General features: G+C 33.7%; 1 pseudogene; it reads right to left on the reverse strand.

The window, feature by feature from the left end:
- Positions 1 to 14,690: 14,690 nt before the first annotated feature.
- LOC118606150 lies at positions 14,691 to 14,808 on the reverse strand (annotated as a pseudogene).
- Between the last annotated feature and the right edge of the window lie 5,708 nt (positions 14,809 to 20,516).

Consider the following 20,516-nt stretch of genomic DNA (forward strand, 5'->3'; position numbering starts at 1 on the left):
TTTTAATAATATAAGATAAATTATCACATAGACAAATTACTTATTTTTCTGGAAAACATTTAGGCTCACCATATAGTTTCTTATTTATGGTCTTAATATCGTTATGATGAATTAGAACTTTAGATAAAACAATTGAATCTGACTCCTTATTCAAATGTTCTGTGAGACAGAAAGGAATTAAGAAACAATACTTGAGTAAAAGACAGTAAAAAATAGAGTTAAAATAGAATGCATAGAGAATACAGTTAATTAACTTTACTGTGCATATATTTCTTTTTTGACAAGTTGACTATATTTTTGAAGTTAATACTATATATATTAATACTATATATGTTATAATGTGTGTATACATACATATATATACATATATACATACACACATATGTACATATACACTTTTTTCATGTTTTCACAAAAAGTTTAATTGAGCTTTAAGCCATGGATCCATTTTGTGATATGTCAAACAATAATCAGGGGGAAGAAAGCTGGGAAATAAATCTGTTATTATTCCATTAGTTTTGAATTTATAGGGACAAGTTCTTTGAATTCATGAACCGGGGTTTCCAATTTGCTACTGAGTTGTGATCACTAGATGGAATTTGTATGAAATATCCACTCAACTCAACTCCTTAGTTTCCTGCATCAAAGTAATGCATGTCACCACCACCTGCACCTTGTCCCAGGCTCCATTGCAGCAATTCTGGTTCATTAAGCTCTTAGGCACTATACTATCTATATTCCCATCAGTTTCCACAGCTTGATGAGAGAGATACAATTGTTATTCCAATTTTACAGGTGAGGAGTGGGAGGCTTTCAGTGGTTGAATGGCTTGTTGGAAATCACCTTTCTAGAAAGTAGAGAGCCGGGCTTCAAACTCATGGCATTTAATTTCAGTGCTTACATTCTGAATGTCAATCCCTTTGTGATGTATCTATCGCATGAGCGATGTGGGTTTGTAAGTGCAGCCTGGTGCTTTGGAGCGGAGCACACGTGAATGGCTTGCCTCGACCTTGGCATGATTAGCGCATGGCTGATGAACTAACTCAATAGCAACAGCATGTTATCCAGATTCCTCTCATATGGCTTGATTTTTTTTTTTTAAGGATAAGCTATGAAAATCAAGAAAAGAGGTCTATTAAAATACACTCACATTTAATTACTTCAATCTTATTTTTAATATGTAATTTTATATTTTGCCATTTACCCTTAACATTACAGCATAATCATTTTTTAGCTTTACTTATTTTCTATTAAGTATAATGGTATAAAATATTACATTAAGAAATATTAGGTTGAAGTGTACAATATAGTGGTTTGACATGCTTAACCTCACAGTGTGATCACCTCACTAAGTCTAATGATTATCTGTCACTGTGCAAACTTATGACAATATTATTGACTATATTCCCTTTCACATTTTTTACCCAGCCCCCACTCTCTCCTTTTTGGTAACCATCCCTTTGGTCTCTGTTTTTGTGAGTCTGTTTTTGTTTTGTTTTATTCATTTGTTTTGCTTCATTTTTTAGATTTGACACACAAGCAAGATCATACAGTATTTGTCTTTCTCTGTCTGACTTAATTTTACTCAGCATAATACCATATAGGTTCATCATATTGTCACATACGGCAAAATTGTATTCTTTTTTATTGCTGCATAATATTTCTTTTCCTAAGTCATTCTAAAGACTTTAATTTAGGTATACATACAAGTTGGCATGTGGCTTATATTTGTACATATGGGAATATGTATTTGAGTACATTAAAAAAACTGTCATAGACATAGAATGTGGACTTCATCATAATTGTACAGGAATGAATGCACATTTATTTACATTCTGATAAAATTAACATATGTGAGTGTGTGATATGTGTATGCATGTGTGTAATGATCAAGGCATCACCAATCTTGCAATTCAGTGAATCTCCTGGACTTCCCATTAATACCCTTACTACTGAAACACTAATGACAGAAATATTGGATACTTTAGAATAAAAGATTTACTTTTATACATTTCAAATGCAAATACTGTACACTTTTCATTTCATAAGCAGATGTGGGGAAATCTGAAGTTCTAGTCTCCTTTCTTCTTTAGGAACTTCAAGGTTTCTGTATAAAGTTCAAAAGATGTCCCTTGTGGAATAAAAATATAAAGAAGGCATTCTCTGTGCTAATTAGGCACAATAGTTTTATTTATGTTTCAATCACACTGAAACTAAGAACACAAGGGATGTTAGAAACAACCAGGACTGGTGTGGGGGTTACAAGAAACAGCTAAGACTAAATCCTTCCCAGTTCTGCAATTTTTTTTTTTTTTTAAATCACAAATGCTAACTGAAATGGAGACAGTCATATGTCAAGGAAAGAAGGGTAGGAGTCATTGTGACTGTTCCTCTGTGATCTCCCCAGAAAAGGAATTGCTTTATCATCGCCAAGAATTTCTGAAACCAAGTTAGAAAGGGAAAAAAAAAAAAAAAAGATGTAAAAAACGCTTGCCATGTTCTTAGTACCATTTGCCTTGACAGGAAAAACAACAGCATCTTGCCTCCTCAGCTTATTCCTCATCAGTGAACTCTTCCCCAAACAAGACACTCCACATCAGCCATTTGGGATTTTTTCCATCAGTGTTGTAATGAGCTCTTCTATGCAGTTTGTACTCACTACAGAGTGTACGGAAGCCAAGAGCAAGGAGTTGGTAATCTGGGCACCCACAGTTGTGATGAAGCATCTTCAGTGTAATCGTCCAAATCAAATATTTGGCTGTGCTTCGTCAGATGCAATATCTCATACTGTCACTGGCAGGGGAGAGGAGCTCGCAGTGGGGGAGAGACACCCAAGGGAGATGGGGTGAGGACAAGACGGGTTGGAGGAAAATGTCTGCCTTGAGCTCACCATCTTCCTGCAACACCACTCGCCCTTTGTCTCAGTCTCAGTCTAAAGCTGCTGCACGACTTGGACTAGGGCCAAATCTGCAAAAGCTAATGAAGACAGGCTGAAAAACATACCTCTGTGTGGTCGAATTTTCCTTTAAGTGGCAAACACTTTAAATACTAGTTCCCATACTACTAGTATTTTACCATTGTATTAGTCATCTCTATGTTATTTTCCATGATGGGGACACAGTAACATGCTTTTGAAAAGTACCTGGTCAATATAGCAATATTCACATACATTATTTCATTTGGTTTTTAAGACAACTGAAGAAGACAAGAGTAAGAATGCCGTTCAGGGACGGTCACCTTTGTTATACAGGAGAGGCTAAGGCCATCAGAGGGTTAATAGCTCATATAAGGAACTGGGAAGATTGTCTCAAAATCCGAGTCCACTTCTCTTAGGTGGTTACACTACTTCCCTGTCCACAGTACTTATTCTTTCAGAAAAAGATTATTGATACTTTAAGAAACATTCTCCCTCCTCTCACAAATGTGCCACTCCATGTCACAAATTTTTAAAACCATAAACCTCTGTGTCTCTCTTCAAAATTTGCCACAAAATTATATTTTTATTTGTTTATCTTTTCTGGTTGGGGGAGAATATTGATTACACAAGCATAGGTTTTCATTAACATTCCTGTGCCACACCACTGTTCTTGTGCTAGCTTTAGGTTCTAATTTGTTTGCTATCATGGGCCCAATGGCTCATTCAGAAAACCTAGAGCCTCTCCTGAATTGCAGCATGGTGTCTTGTGTTTTTCCACCAACCGATACACTTTCCTGTACAGCCTGCTTACCTGCAATTTAGAATGTCACCTGTCTTTAGATTTCCTATTGTTGGGTTCCACCCACCTGTTGGGACCCATTGCTACTTTTTCTTACCCTCCTGATGGAATATTTGCATTTGCATTATCAAAATTTTCTGACATGTTGTTCTGCCTACGGGTCCCTAGAAACTCCTGGGGCCTACTTCTAGATTTTACCTAAAAATATGCCATCGATTTTTAGATCCTGGTTTCTCTCAAGACTCCTCCATTCTAGTGTAGCTTTTCATTTAAGCCAAATCCATACATTGCCTAAAATGTAATAAATAAGATAGATCCAGATTATAATTATTCTTAAAAGTAGGCAGTTTTAGGGCAGTTTTAGATTTTGATAAAGTGCAAGAAAGTAAGACATAGTAAACCTTTAAGCAGATAAATGAATTGATATAAATAGCACTTAAAAAGAATAATGTAGCAGCAATATGAGAAGTAGATTGGAAAATAGAACAATATAACAGAGATCAATAACAGAAAATAATAGATGGAATTGGGAAGGAAAGGGAATTACAAGGTACATTGCAAAAATTATGGTGTATATATATATGTGTGTGTATATATATATAAATAAAACATATATATTCATATAAATATAAAAGAGATATATATGAAAAAATGACAACTCTATTCATTCCTTCATTATGTACTCTTTCAGGAATTTAGCACTCTTACATTCAGTACATTTCTTATGGACTAATATGTGCACCCTAAATTCATATGGTAAAGTCCTAACTCCCCAAGACCTCAGAATATCAACTTATTTGGAAATAGAGTCTTTGTACATATCATCAGTTAAGATGAGGTCACACTGAATAAGGTGAGCCCCTAAGCCAATATGATTGCTGTCCTTACAAAAATGGGAAATTTGGGCAGAGAGACACATGTAGAAGAGAGATGATGTGAAAAAGAAGAGGAAAAAGACGATCATCTACAAGCCACTGAGAGAGGCCTGGGACAGATCCTTCTTTCACAAGCCTTAGAAAAGTCAACCTTGCAGACACCTTGATTTTAGACATCCAGCTTCCAGAACTGTGAGTTAAGAAATTTTAATTGTTTAAGTCACCTAGTTTGTGGTATGTTTTTATGGTAACTCTCGCAAAATAATATAAGTTTGAATATGACACTTTTGCAGATACTGGAAACACAGTTGGGTGTGGATATAGAACAGGTCTCCCTGTTTCGAGGGACAACTTGATTAATTAACAGGCAAATAAGAATGTACTATAATGAATGACATTACAGAGACATGAAGTAATGGTGCTTGGGGATGTGAAAGCAGTTCCATTAAAAAGATGACATTTGATCTAGATTTTAAAGAATGGGCAGATATATTTGAAAAGAGGGAGGTGGAAAGGGCATTCTGAGTCGAGGCGGAGACAAGGGACCTGGAAGGATTAGGGAACAGCAAGAACACATGGTGGTGGGGGCATGTGTGGTGGGAGAGGGTGGGCAAGTGTAGGTTAAAGTGAGCACAGATCAGCTAAGGAATTCAGATTTTTATCCTAGAACTAATCAGGAGTAATCAACATTTTTGAAATCAGGTCAGTGATGTGAACCATTTTGAGGTTTTTAGAGGATAATGTTAATAGGAATGTTAAAGGTGGAAGGAGAGGAGAGGGACTGCGAGCAGGGGGCTCAGATGAGAGGCTCCCTAGGTGTCCAGGGGTGGGAGCATCAGGCAGAGGATAAGGCAATGTCAGGAGAAACAGAGGTGAAGGCAGCATCCAGGGGCATCTATGAGTAGAATTAACTTGACTTGCAACTACGAATATAGACTATGAGTGAAAGATGAGTTAGAGACAGTATTAAATTGCTCTGAAGTTATAAGACTTAGCACAGTATCTGGCAAGTAAAAGAGGCTCAATGAATGTTAATTGTTTATGTGGCTCCTCCTCTCCTCAGGTAGAAACTGAGCTATGAATACAAGAGGGGGAATGTGTTTAGAAGAAGATTTGGAAGGCCGGAGGTTGATTCGTCCCTTGATTCATTCAAAATGTCCATTGAATGACTATTCTCTGCCAGAGATTGACAATAGATAGTGTTTTTTTCTTTTTTAAAAAAGGAGATTATCACAAATATTTTTTAAATTAGTAAAAAACACATATTGTAATGCAAAAAATATTCTGACTTGTATTTGGCTTACAGAAACAAAGAGACAAAACAAATTATGTGTATACTACACAATTTATTCTAAAGTATTGAAAAAAAATTTAACTAATGGTTTCATTTTTTAAAAAAAAACACTGTCTAATTCATGGTACAGTCATCTTGGAAAAAAGTATGCAGTTTCCTCAAGAAATTAAGGATAAAGCTACAATATGACTCACCAATCCCTCTTCTGGATGTCAACCCCAAAACAACTGAAGACAATTATTCGTAAGGGTATATGTACCCCTAAGTTCATTGCAACATTATTCGTGATGGCCAAGACATGAAAAAAAATCTAAGTGTCCTTCAAAGGATGATCAGATAAAGAAAATGTGGTACAAATATACAATGGAATATTACTCAGTTGTAAAAAAGGATAAAATACTGTCATTTGCAATAACATGAATGGATCTTGAGAGTGTTACAGTGAGCAGAGTAAGTCAGATAGGAAAGGTAAAAAAGCATGTGATTTCACATGTGAGATATAAAACAGAAAGCAACAAATGAATTGATGGAACAAACAGACTCATAGACACATGCAACAGAAGGGTGGTTACCAGAGAGGAAGGGGTTGTGAAGGAAGGAGATTAGACTTTGGGTGGTGGTAAGCACACATGCAATATACAGATAATGTGTGATAGAACTTTACACCTGAAACATATAATATCATTAACCAATATGACCCCCAATAAACGTCAAAAAAAAAAAAAAACATACAAAAAGAAAGCAATTAGCCATGTATTTGAACTAAAATTTTAATCAAGTCTCTCCTATCTTGGAGAAAGCCTGTCCATTTGCTCTCCTATCTGTATCTGGTTTATGTTGCACAACCACGTTTATCGAAAGTGTCTTCAGGTCTCCTTACTCATTTTCCTCCAACCACTTCCTCTCTCCTAGTCCCCCCTTATATTTTATTCAGGGCAGACTATCTCCAGATTTTCTGACACCTCTGAAACTTCATTTCCAAAGGATAGCAACAAAATACCTGGGTTTGACACAATAGTAATTCCTATTGTTTTTTAACTCAAACTCTTAATTACATTTGTCACTATTGACCACTATCTCTTTATGAAACAATTTCACCCTCTGTTGTTTTTCCTAAAATTTCTCAATTCTTTTTGTTAAAACCTCCTTCCTGTTCTTTTTTCTCCCCTGTTTGGCTAAGCATCAAATCACTGGTTCTCAACATGAATTGGGATGTATGAATAAAATATGAATTTTAATATGAATAAAAATTTCATGGCTCCAGCCATAGAGATTTTTCTTTTAAAGACTGAAAAAACATCAATTTGCTCCTAACTCTGGCAATCTCTTGAGAATCTCTGCCTTAAAGTTAGTATTTACAAGCTATGCATCCTAGGGCCCTGGTCTCCCTCATTCCACAAGAACCCTGTGCAATTTCATTTACTCCTGTAGCTTTAAATTCTAGCTAGACCCTGAAGATTCCCCAAAATCTATCTCCATTTTCTAACTACGCAGTTTTCAAAGCTGACATCCAGCTGCATACTAATTCCCCATCTTGAATGTACATATATCTATATAGACTACAGGCCCCTCAAACTTCATATGGCCCAGGCTAAACTCATAATGGTCCTTTCTTTGCATGTATCACCTCTATTCTCTCAAGTGAACAGCCAGTTGACCAGGGCAGACAGCACTGTCTTGTTCCAGAGTCACCAGTCACCAAGTCTTCTAGAGTCCCTTTCTAAGAACCTTTCTAAGGACTTCTCTGCCATAGGAGCCTCCCAGTGCCCTTCAGGTGACCTTCAGGGAATGGAATAAACACCCTTTAGGTAACCTCCTTAACAGGGGACGTCCTATGCATGTGATGCCTCTGATGAACTCTCACATCTCCCCGTCACGGGTCTCCCACCCAATACCCACTTCACATTCTGGTAATACTATAGTTTTTGGACGTTTTTCCAAAAATGTCACTTCTGGGACATAGCATATGGCTTTTCTTTGCCTAGTACATATTTGTTCTTATTTATCCTTCAAAGCTTATATTGGACTTCGATTCCTCTGGGAAGTATTTCTTAACTTTTTTAGGCCTCTGATGTTTTCCCATTATATTATATACCTCAATATCATAAAATCTGTTATATTTCATTATAATTATTTATTTAGCCATCTGCTTTCATTTGTAGGTTGCAATCTCATTAATTGGTGAGCTTGTTTATGTTTACTTATTACTATCCCATTAATACCTTTCATTGTACGTAGTCTGGTGAACAATCGATATCGATTGTTGGTTAATTGAATAAATGATACACCATGACAAATGAAACATACACATGAAAGTTATTGTGAATATCTTTGCCTCCAAAGGAAAAAGGAAAAACCCTCATCAGAAGGAAGCCTATTGCTTTTTGTTTTATTTGTAATGTAGATGTGATCCTTGGAGGTGCAATAGCTATCTTGTGACCATGAATATGAACATAAAAAAAAAAAAAAAAACTATTCAAAGCAAGAAGCTAGAAGAAGCCTGGATCTTGGCTGGCATCTGTATGCAGCCTCCAAGCCCTGGATTACTATGTTTAGACCTGATTTTATTCAAAAAGGATAATTTCCTGTATTTAATTAGCCATTGTCAGTTAAGTTTATTATTTGCTGTCAAAAATATTTTTAATTTCTACCCTCTTAATCTAAATCATGGATGTGTTATATATTATAAAAATTATACTTGTTCTATAAAATATTAATTGCATTAAAAGTATCATATAACCCAAAGGTTAGCTAGGAATAAATATTTTAGACTTTGTAAGCCAGATAGCTTGTTAATAATTAGCTATTGTAAACAATTAGAGACCAAAGGAGTGGCTATGTTTCAGTATTAAACTTGTAGCAAACTAAATTGAGTCTAGTCTATGGCCGTGTTATCCAGAACAAGCCCAATTCCTTCTGATCTCGGGAACTAAGCAGGGTCATGCCTGGTTAGTACTTAGATGAGAGACCACATAGGAAGACCAGGTGCTATAGGTGTAAAAAAAAAAAAATAAGGGATTGTAAGCTGACAAGATCTTTGCAATCTGTGAGGTCAACCAACTGTCACCTCACCTAGAATACATACATACATACATACATACATACATACATACATACATACATAAATTAAGTATACAAGGTATAGTGTTCTGACCTCAGATATAACCCAATGATGGTCAGTTCCTCACAATCATTGACATCTTCTTTCAAATAAATAAAAACAACAACAACAACAACAACAACAAAAACACTACTCAAAGCAAGAAGCTAGAAGAAGCCTGGAACTAGCACTGAAGATACTATATTAAGAGTTGATCTAGTTGAATAGTATGGGCAAATCTTCCTTCCACTACTTTTGCTCACCTTTTCCTGGACCGTGTATATAGTATATCATGAAAGATTTTTATTAAATGTATTGTAGAATTCAAGATCTGCTACATAGAGGGACCATTCACTTTGATTATGTAATTAGAAAAAACTGGTTTATCCTTGGCAAACCTAAGTTGCTTACCTATGATCATATTTTTAAAATATTCATAAATTATCTAAGATTTTGGGAGAATCTAGTAAACATTCTAAAATTTGTATAATATACTTTCTTTTGAGAGGCTAGTAACCCAGGCTCCTACAAGATTTAAGGACTATTCTACCATTTCTAGTTTGAAGAAAGGTAAGTTGATCTTAAAAGAGAGAGGTAAAGTTCAAATCAATTAGTCATTCTTTTTCTATGTCATCTGTTGAAATTATCTCAATAATTCCCAATAAAGAAGTCATTCCATTTCTTGTAGTAATCTAATAGAAAATGTTTTTTAACATCTGGCTTTTTAAATTGCCACACTACTTAAACATCTATGCTCTTTTTCATATGCATTCGTAAAGATTTTTCTATATTTTTTTTACTTTAATTTGATTTTTTCACTTCTCCAAAGTTAAATAAATCTGACAAATAAATCATCAGCTCCCTCTTCTTTCCGTCTTCACTCTGATTTTCAGAGGCCATGATTTTCAACAGTTTTAGCTGTTTCTTATGTTTTTTTCTCTATATTTTTGTTATATAGTTATTGTTACTTATTTTATATATTTTTTATTTTTATTTTATATATTTTATATATTTTTTACTTATTTTATATATTTTTTATTTTTATTTTTATATATTTTTGTATTTTCTTAACATTTCCCCCAGATATATGGTGACTTTCTAATGTGAAATATGTAGATTTCATTCTATTTTATTATCTTAGAAGTATTATTTACCATTAAACTGTGAAGTATACAACAATTGCATTTGATTTCTTTTACATTTTTCCTTTAATTTTTTTCCGTTTAAAATAATTTGAATTCTCTATGTAGCTACTAATATTCTTTTTGAATATGTGAGCAGGTGTGTATTATGCAACTTCCCCCCTTGTATGGATTACGTTACTATTATTTTAGTGAATATCCACATCAACACATTAAACCTCTTTTTTAATTTAACAGTTTGATATAAATTAATATTTCTATCATTTTTTAGAAAAGCAAGGGTTTTAAAACTCTTTAAACTCAATCACCCTCCTCCCACTGTGTTAGTTTCATGAATTTTAAATCTATGTATATTTAAAATCCATAAGACTTTGTTGTCACTCTTATTGTTTTGAACTCATGACATAGTGACCCTATGTTTTTCTGTGCAGAAGTAAATGTTCTTCCTTTCACCTAGGACATAAGTCTTGGCGAGCTGAGAGAAGACAGGATTTCAGATGCTTGTTCTTTCTGTGGGAAGTCTTTGTGTATGGCACCACCTGAACAGCCTTTCATCATGGTCACACACTCAAATAACTGTGCATAAAATTGGAACCACAAAGTCTGTTGGGACTCCAAGAAATTCTCAAGTCTGTCTTAGGAATAAGAAGTCTGAATCTACTTAGTCTGTAGGGTTATTAGTTTTTTTTATATATATGTATTTATAAGGCAGTTTGTATATTAATATTATAAATATATATTAAAATGTGATATCAAATTTTGTGATATAATTAAAATTTTTAAAAAATACCATTTAAGTATTTTAAGATATTATAAGAACACATACAAACATTTCTAGGAATGTTAACTGGAGAAATTTTGTACTGACACAGGTAGTTAATACCAAAAGCTTCTGCTAACTTCTTTTATTCACATAATAGTCTCTTTTGTTAAGCAAGTAAACAACATTTCTAACAAGATGATTAGGACAAAAATGACAATCATATAGGAGAGAGAAAATTACTGGAGCAGTTTTGTGAACTGGATCCAGTTACAAGAGCTAATTTATTGAAGCTGAACATAGAGCATCTACACTGGGCTTTTTAGACAATTTCTAAAAGGAAATAAGAAATGACTGATATAAAAGCAATGCTTTTTTTTTAAATGATTATCTCAATTTCCTGATTAAAGTCTCATATATATTTACATCCTTTTTAAATATATTCACTTATTTTCTTTGACGCTTCAATGATGAGGTAGAGGTATGCTGTCAGAGTATCTATAAGATCCTGTCTAAATATCTAAATATCTAAAAGATCCTGAGAAAATCATCTGAAGTTAAGAGGAGGACAGTTTTCTACATTCGTTAAGAAGTTTCTTCAAACAGTTCATTACTCTCATTTCTTGTCATCTTTAAAAATTGCAAAGGGTCAATTCTGATGTCTAATCAAAACTATTTAATGAATAGATTCTTATCATAATAAAAAAAGTGCTACTTCAGAGGCAGTGTGTAAGAAAACCTGAAGTTTGGTCTTTATGCTGCCATTAATTGAGTGATCATGACAATTCTGGGCTCCTGACATCTTAAGCATAAAATGACACATGATTTTAAGTTTTGAAATTTAACTCAGGTGTTAACTCCTCTGTGAAGGTGTCCCTGATTCTCCAATTGGGTTAAAATTCATTTCTTAAAATTTTCTAATGCTTCTTATTTGCCTTGCTTTTTTTGAAATTTACTATTTTACTCTATTAGTAATTTGTGTGCCTATTGGTCTTTACCTTCAAAGGTAAAGCTCTAATATTACATGTTTCCCTTTTGGAGTAAAGTTGCTCATGGTATTCTTATTTATCAAGACAGGTTAGGACATACTAAAGTTAAAAATCCACCCATAAATCTCGGTTCCTTAACTACCAAAACAGTTTTTTCACCTGTACTGCTGATCTGATGTAAGGAGAAGTAGTCATTCAGAGGCGAAAGCTGAGAGATTTTACATAATCTTCTGGGTTCATCACGTTGAAAATGAAGCCTCCTTAGCTTCTGTAGCAGGAAAGTCCACTGCCAGTTTATACTTTTCTCTGCCAGTGACACATGACCCTTCTGCTTATAGCTCATTGGCCAGAATTAGTCACATGACTTCCCAGTGCACCTGACAATGCAGGTGAAAAGTTGCGGTATTTCTTGAGTATCATCATCACTGCCAAAGCCACTTCATTTACCTCAACACTATTCCTCTATTGGGAAGTTAGATCCTCAAATTCTAGATATATCATATTCAATAGATACATCAATAGATGAATATTTTCAAGGACACCAGATAAATATAACACATTATCTTGAGAGGAACATGCACAATAAGTATAGCAGATTCCTTATCATAATCCATGCAAGCAAAGTCGCTATGTGCTGGGAAAAAAACAAAACCTCGAAACCCCCAAAACCAGTTATCAATCAATAATTCAATACTCAACAAAAATATATCTCAAAAATAATGAAAAATAGAAAGATTTTCTCAGATAAACACTGAAGCAATTAATTTTAGAACTATTCAACATGAATGTTAAAATAATATCTGCAGGCAAAAAGAATATGCTATAGGTCAGAAATTTGGATTCACAAAAAGGAATGAAGGACACTGAGAAAAAGAATGAAATAACCTTAAATTTATTTTTCCATATTTTTAATTACAAGGTCAATTAACATTTAAAGCAAAAATAATAACAGTGCATTATTTGTTTTTGAGAGGTAAAAAAGTAAAATATATGACAATAATGACACAAAGGATGGAAGAGAAGAATTGAAAATATTCCATAATAAAGTCTGTACACTTCTCATGAAACAATATTACTTGACCTAGATTATTATTAGGTCAATATTAATAGACCCAGATTGTGCAACAATGACTAGAGCAATTGACTAGGGCAGCTACTAAAACACTTTATAAGGCATATAAATAATAAGTCAATAGACTAGCTAAAATAGATTGTCAAAAAATGTTCATTTAAACCCAGAGAAAGAAGGAGAAATGAGGAGAGAATATATACAAAAAACAAATACAAAATAGTTGGCAAAGTGATAGATTTTATTTCAAACTGATGAATAATCGTTTTATTTTTTTCTTGAGAAAAAAATTAAAAAAAGAATTTCATACAGTAGTGTTTTTTTTCCTTCACAATTAAATGTAGTGGTAAAAAATTATAAAATTATGTAAAACTATACAGAATAATATGGACATATGAAGTAAATTAAGGCAAAATGGTTTTATGGAATATTATGAAACATTGAAGTTGCCCTATGATTATCACATAGCAATTCCAACAAATTGACTTGGAATACACACTGTATTTATAATTACGTAAAATATGTAAGTATAAGAACCAAAATGAAGATTGGATGAAGTCCTTGATTATTCCATCATCTTAATCCAACTAATTTCAATACTATTTATTATTATTTTTGTTATTGAGCTATAATTCACATATCACATTATATCAGTTTCAGGTATACAACATAATGATTCAAAATATAATGATTCAATATTTGTATGTATTGCAAAATGGCCACCACAATAAATCTAGGTAACACTCATCTTCATACATAGTTACACATTTCTTTTTCTCATGATGAGGACATTTAAGATTTGCTATCTTAGCAACTTTCAGTATGTAATCCAGTATTATTAATCATAGTCACTATACTCTTCGATACACTCTGATGTCTTATTTATTTTATAACTAGAAGTGTGTACCTTTTGACCCCCTTCACCCATTTAACCCTCCCAGCAACTCCCACCTCTGACAACCACCAATTTGTCCTATTTATGAGATTGATTTTGTTTTGCTTGTTTTGTTTTAGATTCCACATATGAGTGAGATCATATAATGTTTGAGAGAATGAATAGATAGCAAATCAATAAGGATATAAATGACCAGATCAGCATTATCAACCAACTTGACCACATTGATATTTATAGAACATTTCTTTCAGCAACAGAGGATACATATTTTTCTCAAGAGCAATGGAAAATTCACCAAGAATAGGACATAAATTGGATAACAAAAAACACATTAGAGAATTAAAAAAATAAAAAACACACAAAGTATGTCCTTAGATTATAATAGAATTAAAATAAAAATCCATATGCAGTTGACAGATTAATGTACCACCCACTAAAAATGTTTATGCCCTAAATTTTAATGTCCCAGAACATGTGAATAGCTTACCTTACATGTCAAAAGGGACTTTGCTGATGTAATCAAGTTACAGATCTTGAGATGAGTAGACTATTTAGTTGAGCCTAGTATAATTGCTAGAATACTGATAAAGGCAGGCGAGTCAGAGACATACAGAAAGAGATGTGATGACAGAAGCAGAAGGGAGAAATAGACAGAGAGGGAGAGAGATGGAGATTTGAAGATACCACTTTAATGGCTTTGAAGATGAAAGAAGGGGTCACAAATCAAAGAATTCAGAGAGTCTCTAGAAGTTGAAAATGACAAAAAGAAAGTATTTGTGTGACAAAAAACTTAAAAGAAAAGGTTGTCCATAGAGGACTTTTATTTTTTATTTTTATTTATTTATTTTTACTCCTACAGCACCTGGTCTTCCTACATGGTCTCCCATCAAGGTACTAATCAGGCCCAACCCTGCTTAGCTTCTGAGATCAGACAGGATCAGACTTGTCAGGGTAGAATGACCATAGGCTTATAGTGGACTTTTAATAGCTACAACATATACCCAGTAATTTGGAAGATGATGAGCATGTATGTATACAACTGTGAATGAGCTCAAGAAGGACCTGAGAAGGTTCTAATCTGTCACCTATGGCTAATCGTGAGGTTCTGTGCTAGCAGGCTGTATCTCTCAGAGCTATAAACCACCTGCAGAAGCATTGAAGGCAGGCCTCAACATACAGACCACTCAGAAAAGACTGGGAGATTCCACAGATAGTAAAAGAATAAAAAAGTGAATACTGTGAATACCTCTATGCACATAAATTCAACAACCTGGGTGAAATAGATCAATTCCCTAAAAGACACAAATTACCAAAACTTCCTCAAGAAGAAATAGGAAACTAAAGAATTCTATATTCTTGAAGGATTTGAATTAACAATTGAAAACCTGCCCAAAATGAAAACCAGGTGGTTTTATTGCTGGATTATATTAAACAGTTAGAGAAAAAAATGGTCTCAATTCTCCACACTTTTCAGAAAATAGAATGGAAGAATATACTTTCCAAATTATCCCAAACCCAAGGACATCACAAGAAAACCAAATTGAAGACCAAAATATCTTGTATTATAGATGCAAAAATTCCCTAAAATGATTAGCAAATTAAACTTATAATAAATGACCAAATTGGATTTGTCTCAGGAATAAAAGGTTGCTTTGGCATTTGAAAATCAGTACATGTATCATATTAACAGTGAAAACATATAAGAAAAACTATAATCATATCAAGCAGATAGCAATCATATCAATCATAGAAGCAGACAATTTATTTAATAAAATTAAACATACACTCATAATAATAAAAATAACTCTCAGAAAACTAAGAATAAAAAGAAAGTTATTAACTTCATAAAGAACATCTTTCAGAACCTGCAGCTCACATTGTACTCAAAAATAAGAGACTAAATGTTACAGCTAAGGAAGCATATACGTTTTCACCCCTTCTAGTCAATAGTATACTGGAATCTAACTACTGTAATTAGAAAAAATGTATACGAATTTGAATGGAAATTAACAATTGGAATCTGAAACACAAAAAAGAAAAATACCAATTATGATTGCACCAAAAATAATGAAATAGGTAGAAACTCACAAAACACATACAGGATCATTATGTTGATAACTATGAAATATTATTTAAAGAAATTTTAAAAAACTCAATTAATGGTGATATATACCATGATCATAGACTGGAAGACTCAATATAATTAAGTTATCAATTTATTCCAATTTGATTTATAGTTTCCATGCACTCTCCCTGAAAAACTAAAATAATATTTCTTTAGAGCTATTGACATTTGTTTTGACATTATTTGGATATTCAGAGGACTTGTAATATTTAAAGCAATTCTGGAAAAATAAAACAAAGTTGGAGGACTCACACAACTAATTTTAAGATGTATTACAAAGATATAGTAATCATTACAGTATAGTATTGGTAAAAAGATAAACACACACATAACAGAAAAGGGAACTCAAGAGTCACTCCATAGTGTAGTGGTTAGTACATCTACTTTACACCCAGAAGGTCTTGGGTTCATGTTCCAAATGGAACCATGGACCATACCCTGGTGCAGGAAGAGACATCCTACCTTATGAGATCCAGTTCTTAAGGGGAAACGGCAACAGCCATAGGTCAGGGGTGGAAAAAGAGTAGAAATTTAAGAAGGGGGAGGGGGGAGGAAAGAATAGAGAACTCAGAATTAGGCCCACATCCATAAGATCAATTATTTTTTTGACAAAGTTCAAGGATAATCCAATGGAGAAATGCTGGTTTTTCCAAGAAACAGTATAGGAACAAGTGAGTACACATATACAAAAATTAATTCATAATGGATCATAGGCTTAAGCATAAAAATAAATCTAGAGTTTCCAAAAGATAACATATGAGAAAATCTGTGTTATTTGGGGTTACTAAATGATTCGTTGAATATGACACAAAAAACACAAATCATAAAAGGGGTAAACCTTGATAAATTAGGATTTATTGAAACTAAAAGCTTTAATTTTGTGAAACATGAATGTAAGACAATGAAAAGACGACTCACAGACTATGAGAAAATATTCACAAATCACATAATGGATAATGAATTTGTCCTCAGACTATATTAAGAAATCTTTAAGACAAACACTAAGAATGCAACAGAAAATAAGGAAAGAGTTCTGAACGAACATTTCACCAAAGAAGATAAATAGATAGCAAATAAGCGTATGAAAAGATGTTCAACATCATTAGTCACTGGGTAGTGGAAATTAAAACTACAGTTTTAGTATTTTTACTAAATTTTGGACCCAATAGAATAGCCAAACAAAACTCAACAACTACAGCAGCAATAACAACCTGACAATAACAATGGTGGAAGGCAGAGAAATTCTCATTCATTGTTAGAGAGAATGCAACATGGTACTGTGAAAAATAGTTTGGCATTTTCCTCATAAAGTTAAATATCACTCTCTATAGGTCCCGGCTCTTACTCTTACTTATTAATTCAAATAAATTAAAATTTACATTTACACAAAAACTTACACATAGCTCTTTATAGTAGCTTGTTAATGATAACCAAAAACTAGAAATAATCTAGATGTTTTTTAAGGGGTGAATGGATAAACAACAGCCCATCTATATGACAAAATACTACTCAGCAATATAAGAAATAAAGTTTTGGCTTATGCAACTGCATGGATAAATATTAAATGCATTTTGTTAAGTAAAGGAAGCCAGAGACAAAGGATACATATTCTATGGTTACACTTATAGGGCATTCTGGAAAGGGTAAACTGTAGAGATTATGAACATATCCGTGGTACTCAGGAATTAAAGATAAGGGAGGCACTGACAACTAAGAGGCTACACAGTGGAACTTTTGCAGTGATGAAACTGTGCTATGTTGTACTGTATGGTAGATACATGAGTCTGTATTTTGTAGAATTGTACACTATAAAAAAATTTTTACTGTTTGCAAATTAAAAATAAAATCTTTCTAGATATTAGAAGAACCCAGGAATGAGGAGAATAGAAAATTTCCTTTAGGAGGCAACAGTGACTATAATTACAGACATACTCACCGACAAAATTTTGAGGAGAAACAGGGTATTTATACAGCCTTAAAATATCACCATCAAATATGTGTTAATTTTATGGTGCTATTAACATGTATCCACAGATTCTTTGAAATTCTTCCCTTAAGGAGCTGGGAATTAATTTCCTTTTCTTGAGTGTTGGTTAGACTTAGTCACTGCTAATGAATTAAGTGTGAAAAGATAAAACCAGTAACTATAGTGGAGAAATGTGGCAAACCACACCTTAACCAAATTATCGAAGTTAACGGTAATATATTGATTACATCTTGTACATCATGCACAGAATAGGGCACTTCACCTCTATGACATCTCCTCTAAAATCCATAAACTCTCATAAATGTGAGAAAAAATCAAACAAGTTCAAACTGTGAGTTGTTCTACCAAATAACTGACCAATATTGTTCAAAAGTGCCAAGGTCAAGTAAGACAAGGAAACAAGGAAACCTGTTACAGCTTGGTGGATACTAAAGAAGGTAAACACAATGTGGTACCTCAGGTTGGGTCCTAGAACAGAAGAAGGGTATAAGTGGGAAAAACTATGGAATATAAAAACCTGTGATCTACTTAATATTAATGATTAGTTTTCATAAATAATCCACAGTCATGTAAGAGTTTAGCATTAGGGAACATGAGTAAAGGCATAAAAGACTTTTCTGTGATATCTTTGCAATTCATCTGTCCAACAAAAAGTAATTTCAAAATAAAAACAATATTTTAAAAATAATATATATAGCACAATTTCTTCTTTAAAAAAGTAAACTAAAATCGTGACTATATTTCTGTAAGAACACTGATGAGGAAATATACACATGGAAGCATATGAGCATCTCTCTGTGTGATTTAATGCTACGAACACAGATTACTTTTCTATGAACAACATCTAACAATAGTTTGTAATTTTAATCTAAAGTATATTAGGAATGAACAATAAAAATAATAGTTTACTGCATAGAATTATGTTTAGAATTACTGCTGTAGAATTAGATTTGAAAAAATGTGTATATTTGGAACATCTCAACTATATCATTCACCATAATTCTGAGGTTTCTAAAGTCTCCAAGTTTTATTGGTTACATGATCATAAGAATAGCATGTTTCTCATTTAACATTTATATATTTTCTCTTAATGTTTACATTTGTGTCACTGACTCCCATGAATAATACTCCAAAATTGAACACATATAATCATAACATTAAAAATAAAGATTATTAGGATTTGATTTTCAGAAATGACTACCAGACAAAGCATGGATGACTTAATTATAAAAATAATAGGAAAAACTAGTTTATAATAGTAGGAATGGAAATGTAGCATTAAGCCTGAGAAGAGGTAGGTGTGCTACAGAGGATTTGGGAACTGCAAGGAAGTATGGAGACACTGATGTTTGTCAGAGAGTGAGGGGTCAGAAACCACTGTCTTAAATGATGGTTATAAAGAAGGTTTAAGTATATCGTTTAAAGGTTTATGAGTCACTACAGCCATAACTAAGAAACACTGGAATGAGAAGGAAGCAATGCTGGCCACATTTCTTGTTCCGTCATAGTAAGGTATTGGTAGGTAGCGCTTAAAGTTGATACATGAAGAATGGCAAGAATTAGCATTTCATTACAAGTAAACACATAAAACCCGAAACACCCAAAGGAGATGCCCCTGAGGAGTGGGCCTCTGATTGATGTGCTTTAACTGTGTTGGCCAGTTAGAAACGCATTGCTTTCTCTCAACTCTAAAGTTTCTCTCAGTTGCCTGACCTGTGAAAATGGCTCTGGGCCCTTTTAATATTTGTTTCTTGGTCAGTTATGGTAATGGTAAGTTTCGTCAGTAGAGGGTGCTAGAAAGACATTTCAGGAGAAAGGGTTTATGACTCCTGATTCCAGTGTCCTCATCAGCAGGCTCCTGCAATGCCCACAGCTTTGCCAGGCCAGGCTCCTACAGGACACACAGTGTCCCCCATACAGGGGTCTCTACAGGACATGGCAGCCAGGAACTCCCGATGGCTAGCAGCCTCCTCAGCACCTTCTTCAGGTAGTTTGTAGAGGAATGCCTCCAATGACATACTTCCCTGTGAAAGGTTTTTCTTGGCCCACTGGAGGGTGGATTTCTAGCAAGTTCCACACAGACATCTGTCATTTAGGACCCAACCCCCAACCTCTACACCACATATTTAGCACATTGTAGGTTCTCATTGGATATTTGTGGAATGAGATATATAGTAGGGATGAAAAAATATACTGGTGTGTTGGGTGGTCCCAGTGTGCATCTGTTGTCCCAGCACACTCATTACTAGCAGTTCTTCACTTCTAAATGTGTCTCATTCGGACAATTTATCATAGGCTTTATTTTTACTCTTTGGTGAAAGTATGTAGCATTTTGTCTTTCTCTATGAACCTTTATCTTATGTACATGCCATGCTCGGTTTCTGCTTCTTCTTCTTCTTTTTTTTTTTTCCTAGTAAGAACTTTCTCTACCAAATACATGGATGACTTTGTATTTAGTCTCCAATACTTTTCCCTGAAGCATAAGTTAAGTCATTTCACCTTATATTCTGAAACCACTGTCCTGGCCGGGAACTGTACTGTGTACATCTGTATAATTATACCTG

This window comes from Rousettus aegyptiacus, unplaced genomic scaffold, assembly GCF_014176215.1.
Source record: "Rousettus aegyptiacus isolate mRouAeg1 unplaced genomic scaffold, mRouAeg1.p scaffold_m13_p_7, whole genome shotgun sequence".
Classification (NCBI taxonomy): domain Eukaryota; kingdom Metazoa; phylum Chordata; class Mammalia; order Chiroptera; family Pteropodidae; genus Rousettus; species Rousettus aegyptiacus.